Source organism: Zingiber officinale, chromosome 2A, assembly GCF_018446385.1.
Source record: "Zingiber officinale cultivar Zhangliang chromosome 2A, Zo_v1.1, whole genome shotgun sequence".
Lineage (NCBI taxonomy): Eukaryota > Viridiplantae > Streptophyta > Magnoliopsida > Zingiberales > Zingiberaceae > Zingiber > Zingiber officinale.
Genome location: NC_055988.1, coordinates 124,802,900 through 124,813,841, shown reverse-complemented (window position 1 = coordinate 124,813,841; position 10,942 = coordinate 124,802,900). Strand labels below are relative to the sequence as shown.

The 10,942-nt window shown below is 42.7% G+C and overlaps 2 long non-coding RNA genes across 3 annotated transcripts; both read right to left on the bottom strand.

The window, feature by feature from the left end:
• Positions 1-210: 210 nt before the first annotated feature.
• Positions 211-1,029, bottom strand: LOC122039984. The gene is made up of 3 exons (XR_006128467.1): positions 1,004-1,029; positions 665-882; positions 211-245 (listed from the first exon to the last, which is right to left on the bottom strand). It is a non-coding gene; the product is annotated as an uncharacterized LOC122039984 (long non-coding RNA).
• Positions 1,030-7,328: 6,299 nt separating this feature from the next.
• Positions 7,329-8,510, bottom strand: LOC122039983. 2 transcript variants are annotated; one of them, XR_006128465.1, is made up of 3 exons: positions 8,134-8,510; positions 7,783-8,000; positions 7,329-7,363 (listed from the first exon to the last, which is right to left on the bottom strand). It is a non-coding gene; the product is annotated as an uncharacterized LOC122039983 (long non-coding RNA). The 2 variants fall into 2 exon arrangements; XR_006128466.1 differs by having other exon boundaries at positions 7,331-7,363; positions 7,778-8,000.
• Between the last annotated feature and the right edge of the window lie 2,432 nt (positions 8,511-10,942).

Below are 10,942 nucleotides of genomic sequence, written 5' to 3'. Positions count from 1 at the left end.
ATACACATGGCAAGAGATAAACTATCCAATCCTGAAGTAAAGCAACTAGCAGATGAAGTATGTGATAGGTATCAACTAGCTAAGCCCAAGAGAGAGAATAATCTACTATCTACCACTAGTAAGTATATATAAGCTACACATATCATAAGACATTATCAAAAGATAAGTCAGAGGGTACCCGCCTCAAATAGAAGGTACAATCCGGTCCTAATCCAATATCGAGATGCTCGTCTCGAATCAGAGTCCTGTGTAAATAAATACATTTACATTTATTTAGCTAGAATACAAACAAATAGCTAAATAAATCCTAAACAGAAATTTAGGGACAAACCCTAACCTATAACCCTCCACCTTTCTAACGGTTAATTAGGAATAATTTCCTAATCCTTAATTACCAATTAGATTAGTTATCTAATACCTAAATTAACTCCAATAGTCGATTAGGGTTACTTGTCTTAACCCTAATCATTCCATTTAGGTTAATCTAAGCGATTAGATCTAATCACAAACAATCACTACTAGAATCCAAACCTAAATAATCAAATCCAACAATGGTCTACATCTAAGATCAAATCTACATCCAACTACTCAACCAATACATAAACCCTAATTCATCCACACTAAGATCAATCATCTAAAACAAGACAAACCCTACACACCTTACCTCGATCCAATTGCTGTTGATTGCTGGAACCAGAGAAGCTACTGGTTGAAGTGTTGCCGGAACCAAGAACAACTCCACAGCAAGAACAGAACAAGACCTCACCTTGCTGCTATCAATCTGATCAAGCAGGAGGTCAAGCGGTGGGGATCACCAATCAAGCAAGAACTCTCCTAGCCTCTGCCGACAGCTCAAAGGATCCCATCATCTTCCACCGAGACCTAATCAACCACAAGAAGATGAGGATCAAGAATGTGTATCGGTGAACAGAGAAGAGATCGGGGAATGGCTGGCGATCTAGGGCACGGATCAAAGAACAGAGAAGAGGTTCGGATTGCTTACCCATTGAAGCCCTAATCGCCCTTCCACGCCGGTGATCGGGTGGCACGGCTCGATCCAGATCCGCCAAGGAAGAGATGGATCGCACCGTGAGCGGTGCGAGGAAAGGAAAGGGAGGTCGATTGGCTGAGAGACAACACGAATCAACCCCACCGTGCCCTAGTTACCAAGGAATCCCCGATCGACCGCAGCCACCACCGGAGCAGACTCCTCAGCCGAAGATTTGAGAAGAGTAGCTCAGGATGATTCGAGCCTCCTGGTTCGGTCTCTGGCAAGCTCCGGCGAGAACAGAGAGAGGAAGAGGGGAGATCGCGTCGGGGCAGAGAGGAAGAAGGAAGAGTTGTTCGGGTTTGGGAAGGGAAAAGAAATAAGAAATTTATAATTAAACTTTCCTCCCTTAAACGGGTATCCCAAACAGGCTTTAATCCGAACCCGAAATTGATCCTCAAAATCCGTCATACGAGCTCCGAAAAATTCCTTGAAAATTTCTAAAAATCCGGAAAAATTTTGTAAGGCTATTTCTCAAATAACCCTATTATTTAAATTTTTCGAGATCTCACATCCTCCCTACTAATAAAAATTTGGTCCCCAAATTTCGCTATAACTAATAGAAACACTAAAATGTACCCAAACAGTATAAATGCTGAAGGAACTCTAACCCACATACCTCAAGTAAAAGATGGGGTATCAAGCTCGGATCGTATCCTCCAGCTCCCACGTAGCCTCCTCTTCAGAATGATGTTGCCATCCGACTTTAACCAGCCGGACAGACGCTCCCTACGGTCCAGAATCCGTACTGGAACCTCCTCGTAAGTAACATCAGTCTGAATAGGCACGGATATATCCGACAGAACATGTGCCGGATCGGATACGTATCTCCTCAGCATAGATACATGGAATACATCATGAATGCCGGCTAGAGATGGTGGTAGCGCCAGACGGTAAGCTACTGCTCCAATCCTCTCCAAGATCCGGAATGGTCCAATATATCGTGGAGCTAGCTTACCTCGAGACCAAATCTCTTCACCCTTTTGTAGGTGAAACTCTAAGAAATACATGATCACCAATGGAGAACTCCAGGGGTCTCCGTCTCGATCAGCATAACTCTTCCGACGGTCCTGGGCCTCGACATCCTCCGTCTGATAGTGCGAACTAACTCGCATCCTGCTGAGCTCTCGAGGTCCTATCACCTGGGCCTCCCCAACCTCTTCCCAAAGGATGGGTGTCCGACAAGGCCTACCATACAACGCCTTAAACGGTGCCATCCGGATAGCCGAATGATAGTTGTTGTAGGCGAACTCCACTAATGGCGTGGTCCTCCCAATCGCCTCCAAGTCCATGACACAAGATCTCGAAGTCCTCCAATGTCTCGAATAGTCCGCCCGACCCCATCCGTCGCGATGGAATGCCGCATCAAACGTTGTGCCCAAGGCCCGCCGCATCGCCCAGGACGGCGTGAATCGTGGGTCTCTATCGATATAATACTCAACGGAACACCATGTAATCTAATAATCTCACGACAGTATAACTCCGCTAATCGATCCAGAGAATCGGTCTTCCGATCGCTAGTGTGATTTGGTTAATCGGTCAACGATTACCCAAATCGCATCATGGCCTCGACGAGTCCTAGGCAATCCTACCACGAAATCCATAGTAATGTGCTCCCACTCCACTCGGAATAGGGATACTCGAAGTAATCCAGTCTGGTGCTCGGCCTTCACCTGCTGCAGACAAGACATCTAGCTACAAAATCGATGTCTTTCTTCATACCGCTCCACCAATAGGAACGCCTCAAATCACGATACGCGGGTCCCACCGGGTGGATAGCAAATCTAGAACGATGAGCCTCAAGTAACTCCTCCATGACCGGGTGAGACCGAGGTACACATAATCTACCTCGAAATAAACAATCCTCATCATCTCGTAAACTCGGTCGCTGTCCGAAGCTATCCGCCGCTAATGAATCAGAATGCTGATCTCCTACCGGCCTCTCGAATCCTCATCCCGATCGACGATCGAGCAACCATGGTAACAAGAATACCCTGGTCTGTCGTCCCTGCCCAACTCGGAGAATCCCCGAATCAAGTCCGTGACTAAAACTCGGTGATAAAGTCCTGGACTTCCTACTAAGTGCATCAACAACCACATTAGCTTTACCCGATGGTAGCTAATAGTACAATCATAATCCTTCAGAACTCCATCCATCTCCTCCGTCGGAGATTGAGTTCCTTCTGTGAGAAAATATATTTGAGACTCTTATGATCAATAAGAATCTCAAAAGTAATACCATAAAGATGATGTCGCCAAATCTTCAAAGCAAAGATAATAGCGGCTAGCTCTAATCATGTACTGGTAGTTCTTCTCATGCTCCTTCATCCGACGAGAAGCATAGGAGACTACCCTACTGTGCTGCATCAAAGCGCCCAAGCCCTGAAGAGATGCGTCTGTGTAAAGTATGATTCCGTCATCACCGAAGGTAAAACCAAGACTGGTGCCGATACTAATCTCCGCTTCAGCTCCTGGAAGCTGGTCTCGCAAGCCTCGACCATGTGAACTTCACGCCTTTCCTAGTCGACGTGTCAATCCAGATAGCAATGCCGGAGAAACCTCAACGAATCGTTCATAATATCCAAACCCTAAGAAACCGGATCTCCGGATCGACTTTCCGCTCCCGCTAGTGATAGCCTCGATCTTCCGAGGATCCACGAAAATACCTCGCTAGAAACCACATGTCCTAGAAAACCAACCGAGGAAAGCCAAAATGCACACTTGCTGAACTTCGAGTACAGATGATGTCGTCGAAGAGTCTCTGACTACGCTGGTGTCGCGCATGTTCCTCCTCGGAACGTGAATAGATCAATATGTCATCGATAAACACAATCACAACCTGATCTAAATACTCCAAAAAGATACGGTTCATCAAATCCATAAATACTGCAGGAGCATTGGTAAACCCAAATGGCATTACCAAAAACTCGTAATGTCCGAAATGCTGTCTTCTGAATATCAGAATCTCTGACTCTCAACTGATGATATCCAGACCGCAGATCAATCTTGGAATACACTGAGGTATCTCTAAGCTGATCAAATAAATCCTCAATCCGTGGCGAGGGGTACTTATTTCTGATAGTCACTGCATTCAGCTGCCTATAATCGATGCACCACCTCAGAGTACCATCCTCCTTCTTGACGAATAGTACAGGAGAACACTAAGGCGGAATACCGTGGGGTTCTCCACAAGGACACCAGAATGCTCCTGCTCGTGCATGCCATATGCAGTTGTTGCAGGAGGAGCTACCCCCTGCTGACGATGCGAAGATTGGGCTTTCGGCCCGCCTCGCTGAGTCCCGGACTGACCAAACTGTCCTCCCGGAACGGAAGCTACATGCTGAGCCTTCAGCGAACAGCCTCGGCTCAAATGTCCAGGCAGTTTGCAATAATAACAAACTGACTGTCCCAGAGTACTAAAACCAACCATCTTCAACTGAAGATGCCCTTCTAGTCCCTGGACAAACTAGAGCATACGAGATCTGCCCTCAGCAACCAACTCAGGATAGAATCTAGCCATCCGATTAAATTCAGCATTATACTCCATCATTGAGCGGTTATTCTGCCGAAGACTCAGAAAATCCTACCGACGTGTCATCTGATACGCCCAGAAAAATACTGACTCTCAAATGCTTCCCTAAATCTCGCCCAGGTAATATGCTGGTCGCCTATGATAGAGCGCTGTGTGTCCCACCAGATCTCTGCCCCATCTCGCAGGTGGTAAGCAGCTAGCTCGGCCTTCTCCCACTCGGAACAGGCCATGTAAAAGAATGTCCGCTCCATAGACTCTATCCAAGATTGAGCCACGCTCGGATCAGTCTCCCCGCGAAATAGCGTGAATTGGCTTTTCACCAACTCCGCCAAGGCTGGGATCCATGCTCGTGCCACAACCATATCCGTAGATATCGCTGCGGTACTGGGCAGAATCACTGGAGTTGATCTTATGGGTGGTACTGATGGATAGGTTGGAAGAGGTACCACTGGTGCTGCCACATAAACAGGGTAGGAACCATTAGTGGAACTACAGAGTAGGCATAAGTAGGGACGACTAAAGGTACGATGGGCGGTACCGGGTAAGATGTAACCGGTACTGCTGGTGCAGGTACCGAGTATGTAGTAACCAGCATAGATGTCTGTGGTGGTACCGAGTAAGAGACAGCCGGTAGGTACCTCTGAAGTCGGAACCGTCAGGATCTGACAGTCTAACATGGTCACAATACCCTGAGGAGTCTATCCCTAACGGACAGGCTCAACCCTAACAGAACTCTCTGGAGACTCTGTCTCTAGAGAATCGATCGCCCTCATACATGTGCGACCACGTTTAAGTACTAGAACACGTATCATATATGTAAAAAAATGTTATCCAGATATCACTACAGGTATGAAAACTATAAAATTACCTAATTTACCTATTGCCGTCTGGAGATGTCCTGTCGCTGCATAGCCCCCAAATAGATCCAATAAAACCTCGTCAAAATGCCTCGGAATTCCGAAACGAGAGAATCGACGGAAATCCGTACAATCCGAAAATATCCAGATACGCTCACAAACTCCGGAACACAAAAATCCGAATCGGAGCCTAGCTCTGATACCAAATAAATTGGTATCAGATAAACCTCGAAAATCCAAAACGAAGAGCAAGTATCGTGAACCTGGCTCTGATACCAAATAAATTGTCACGCCCCAGGTAGTCCCTGTCCGAAGAAATTTCGGCAGCATGGTATCAGAGTATATCTATACCTCGGCCACACTCGGCCGGAACAATACAGTACAAATAAGAAACAAACCACGCAGTTTATATCAATATTCCACACAGCTCAACATATACTCAATCCACGCAGTTTAATAAGGAAGAACGATATAAAACCAACAAAGATATACGTACACATCATACTCCACTACAACGAAGAAAACAAATCCACGAAGTAGTGTGAAAATCTGCAGCGGAAAACAAAAGCAGCAAACCCAAAGGTTCGACATAAAGTCCACAATACAAACCCACAATACCAGATATAAGACGTAAAAGGTAATCCATAAAGAAAATCCTCGCCAGAATCTGAATCAGACGGCCATCAAAAAAAGTAAGAATAACGACTGAGTTCAAAGTCAGTAAACCAATAGACATGTACAACAATATATATCCACCAATACTAGCCTAAGGCAGTACCTCCTAAACCATGGGATCAAGAGTACAGTTCTCTAGCCATACAACCTACGGTATCCTAACAGAATAACTGATATGCATAGCTGAAATAAACTGTAGTAACCAACAATAGGCATAAAGTACAGCCTATAGCAAGAATAATAAGAAAATGCATAATCAATTAAATCAGACTCACCGCGAGGCTTGTGCAACCGATCGTAAACATACAGATAAAGATAGTCAGGCAAAAGACATAACTCAGATGCATGTCAATCATATGCAATCACCAAAATGCATCAATCATAATTAATGCAATCATGCACATGATGCAAATGACATGGTCACCCTGACGCAGTAATCTCACACACAATGGTGAGACCGCGTAGGTAGGGCTGTGACACGCTCCTCAAGAGTGACCGAGTGGACGGGATGCACCGAGTACACCTATCCTCCAACCTCAACTATAGGGGGAGCGCAATGCTCATCTCCCAGACACAATGACGGGAGGGACCCGGTGTGCTGCTACCACACCGCCTATCACACTACCCATGAGTGGAGCCTCCAACGGAGCACCACCGACACACCCTATTGTGCTGTGCCACTACCCATGCAGTGGTCACGTGGTGCGCAGGTCAATGTAGCCGGCCGACGAGCTCAACAACAATGGAGTCGTCAATCGCCCAGCATGCAATCATGCGATATGGTGCATGCGGCTACAATATGACATACCTGAACAAAGCCTCCTCCATATGTGTAGATGCCAAACAGACAAACACATATATAACAATGATAAGAAACAGCATAAATCCAAAGACATCACATATAACAATGATGTAGGTATCATGAATCCAAGAGCATGTATCACACATGTAAAGCAACTAATCCAGTAGAGTAGAGCACTATAGATATGCATCTCTATGAATATATATACACATGGCAAGAGATAAACTATCCAATCCTGAAGTAAAGCAACTAGCAGATGAAGCATGTGATAGGTATCAACTAGCTAAGCCCAAGAGAGAGAATAATCTACTATCTACCACTAGTAAGTATATATAAGCTACACATATCATAAGACATTATCAAAAGATAAGTCAGAGGGTACCCGCCTCAAATAGAAGGTACAATCCGGTCCTAATCCAATATCGAGATGCTCGTCTCGAATCAGAGTCCTGTGTAAATAAATACATTTACATTTATTTAGCTAGAATACAAACAAATAGCTAAATAAATCCTAAACAGAAATTTAGGGACAAACCCTAACCTATAACCCTCCACCTTTCTAACGGTTAATTAGGAATAATTTCCTAATCCTTAATTACCAATTAGATTAGTTATCTAATACCTAAATTAACTCCAATAGTCGATTAGGGTTACTTGTCTTAACCCTAATCATTCCATTTAGGTTAATCTAAGCGATTAGATCTAATCACAAACAATCACTACTAGAATCCAAACCTAAATAATCAAATCCAACAATGGTCTACATCTAAGATCAAATCTACATCCAACTACTCAACCAATACATAAACCCTAATTCATCCACACTAAGATCAATCATCTAAAACAAGACAAACCCTACACACCTTACCTCGATCCAATTGCTGTTGATTGCTGGAACCAGAGAAGCTACTGGTTGAAGTGTTGCCGGAACCAAGAACAACTCCACAGCAAGAACAGAACAAGACCTCACCTTGCTGCTATCAATCTGATCAAGCAGGAGGTCAAGCGGTGGGGATCACCAATCAAGCAAGAACTCTCCTAGCCTCTGCCGACAGCTCAAAGGATCCCATCATCTTCCACCGAGACCTAATCAACCACAAGAAGATGAGGATCAAGAACAGGGTATCGGTGAACAGAGAAGAGATCGGGGGAATGGCTCCTGGCGATCTAGGGCACAGATCAAAGAACAGGAAAGAGGAATAAGGTTCGGATTGCTTACCCATTGAAGCCCTAATCGCCCCTTCCACGCCGGTGATCGGGTGGCACGGCTCGATCCAGATCCGGCCAAGGAAGAGATGGATCGCACTGTGAGCAGTGCGAGGAAAGGAAAGGGAAGGTCGATTGGCTAGGAGACAACACGAATCAACCCCCCGCCGTGCCCTAGTTGCCGTATCGCCGACGATCGATCGTTGAATCCACCGAACCGCAACCCCTCGATCGAAGGAGATCGGTACTCCACCAATCCCGTCGTGCTCCAGCAAGCTCCGGTGACTCTACTGGTTTCCGTCGAGGTCGACAGCCGCCGGAACCGTCGGCTGCTTCGTCCGCAAGAGAGAACAGAGAGAAGGGAGGGGAGATCGGGATCGCGTCGGGGCAGAGAGGGAAGGAAGAGCTCGGTTAAAGGTTTAAGTCGGGTTCGGGAAAAAGAAATAAGAAAGGAAATTTATAATTAAACTTTCCCTCCCTTAAACGGGTATCCCAAACAGGCTTTAATCCGAACCCGAAATTGATCCCCTCAAAATCCGTCATACGAGCTCCGAAAAATTCCTAGAAAATTTCTAAAAATCCCGGAAAAATTCTGTAAGGCTATTTCTCAAATAACCCTATTATTTAAATTTTCCGAGATCTCACAGCTGTTTCAAGTCACCAACAACCCGGAGCTTCATTTCCTTAATCTTGTTGTTGGTATTGTTTTGATTTGAGTTGTAACTGTTATACTTGTACACTTTCTCGATATTATAGTTGTTGCCCACCGAAAATGATCAACGATCACGGGTCTTGGAGTAGGAGTCACCCTAGGCTCCGAACCAAGTAAACCCTTAGTGTCTCTTTGTGTTTGTGCTTATTTCGTTTATCATTTCCATTGCTTTAATTTGAACGTTTTTCGAATTCGAAATGAGTGAAAGCCACGAGCGCTATTCACCCCCCTCTAGCGCATCTCGATCCAACACTAATCACCGGACTCGAAAACCTCAATGAAACGGTAACTAACCAGGACTCGATACGCTACGCACTCAATGCCTTTCCTAGGACTCCAGAATGATCCTCGATAATCGACGCCTACTACATCTCAAAGGACCTGGAGGTAAGTACCCTAGAGGAACTCTTCTCTACTCTAGAATTACATGAAACAAGATGTGCAAGTACAACAAAAGAAACAGGCTAGATTATGGTACTAAAAGCAACCAAGAAGGATGAACCCGAGTCAGATTCGGAAGAAGATCAAGAAACTTACATGGTAAGGAATTTTAGAAAATTCTTTAGATCTGACAAATTTAAAGAAATGTAGAACAGGAAAAATCAAAGAAATAGAAGAAGGGTTCGATGCTACCAGTGTCAAAAGGAATGACACTTAAAAGAGAACTACCCAGAACTCAAAAAGGAAAAAGGCAAGATGCTCATGCAGAACAAGCACAAGACTCTAACTGCTACTTGGGATGACACCTCATCATCAGAATCAGAAATAAAAGAATATGTCGGATTAGCACTGATGGTAAGCCATGAAGAGCAAAGCACCTCAGAAGCCAGCATCGATGAAGGAGGAGTGACTTCAGATGAATAAATCAAAGCATGGGGAGAGTCAGGCTTCAAGTCTGATATGGTAAGTGAAGTATGCCTCTTACCTCCTGATCAACTCTATTTTAGTATTAAGTCTATGACAAAATCTATGTACAAGTTAAAAAATAAAAATGATAAATTAAAAATTAAAAACTTAGGAATAAAAAGAATTTTAACAAAATCATGCCTGATAGAAGATTTTGAAAAAGTAAAACTTGAAAATGTTAAATTAAAAGAAGAAATAGAAAACTTGAAAAATGTTGCATGTTCAAATATTTCTATTCTTAGAAACTATAGAGGATTAAACTGTACTATAGATTTCACAAAAGACAGATCAGAAAAGTAACAAAATCTTATATCCTTAGAAAATACCTGATTAATCTTATAGGAAGGAACTTATATTGGGTTCCAAAATCTTATTTAAATTAAAGAGTGAAATTAGACTTAGGGCTTTCAGGTAGAAAATTAAATATTTGAATTCATTAAAAGGTTTTGTCTAGAAGTGGTTGATGATCCAATAACCAAGAAGGCTTAGTGCCTTGCCACAGCCTGGAAGCTAATTTTTTAATTGAATATTTAATTGACAAACTGATAAACATGAAATAGTTAATTAAATTAAATGCTTTCAATATTTGTCAAAGGTTTAACATTTGTTAAAATTTTTAAAAATTACAAACTTCACTTAAAAACTTTTTCAAATTTCACTTAGAAATTTACCTTTGCAAAATTCATTTAAATTGTTTTTTGTTATTTTTTTTTGTGTTTAACTTAATTTTTTTAATTTATTAAACCTAAAAAAAATTTACATAGAATTTTTTTTGAAATTTCTACAAAAAAATTAATTCTTGAAATTTTTTTGGAATTTTTTTTACGTAGAAAATGTTTTTGAAATTATTACATTGTTAGACTTAGAAATTTTTTTCTTACTTGAATTTTTTTTTTGGAAATTCAAAGTTTTTTTTAAAAGTTGCCCTTAGACTTTTATTATACCCCATTTTTATATGATCAAAGGGGGAGAAGAAAAAGATTAAGTCTAGGGGAAGATAACTTAAAATTTATCCTACTTTTTGTACTTTATTGTAAAATTTATTTTTGCTTTAACTTTATTTGTTTACCCTAGCTTAATTTGAGTTGCTCACATAAAAAAGAGGAAGATTATTGGAACCCCAAGGTTGTTTTGATGTGATCAAACAAGTTAAGTTAGGTCATGTTTGGTTTAACCCTGTGTCTAAGTGTGCAGGAGCTTAGGA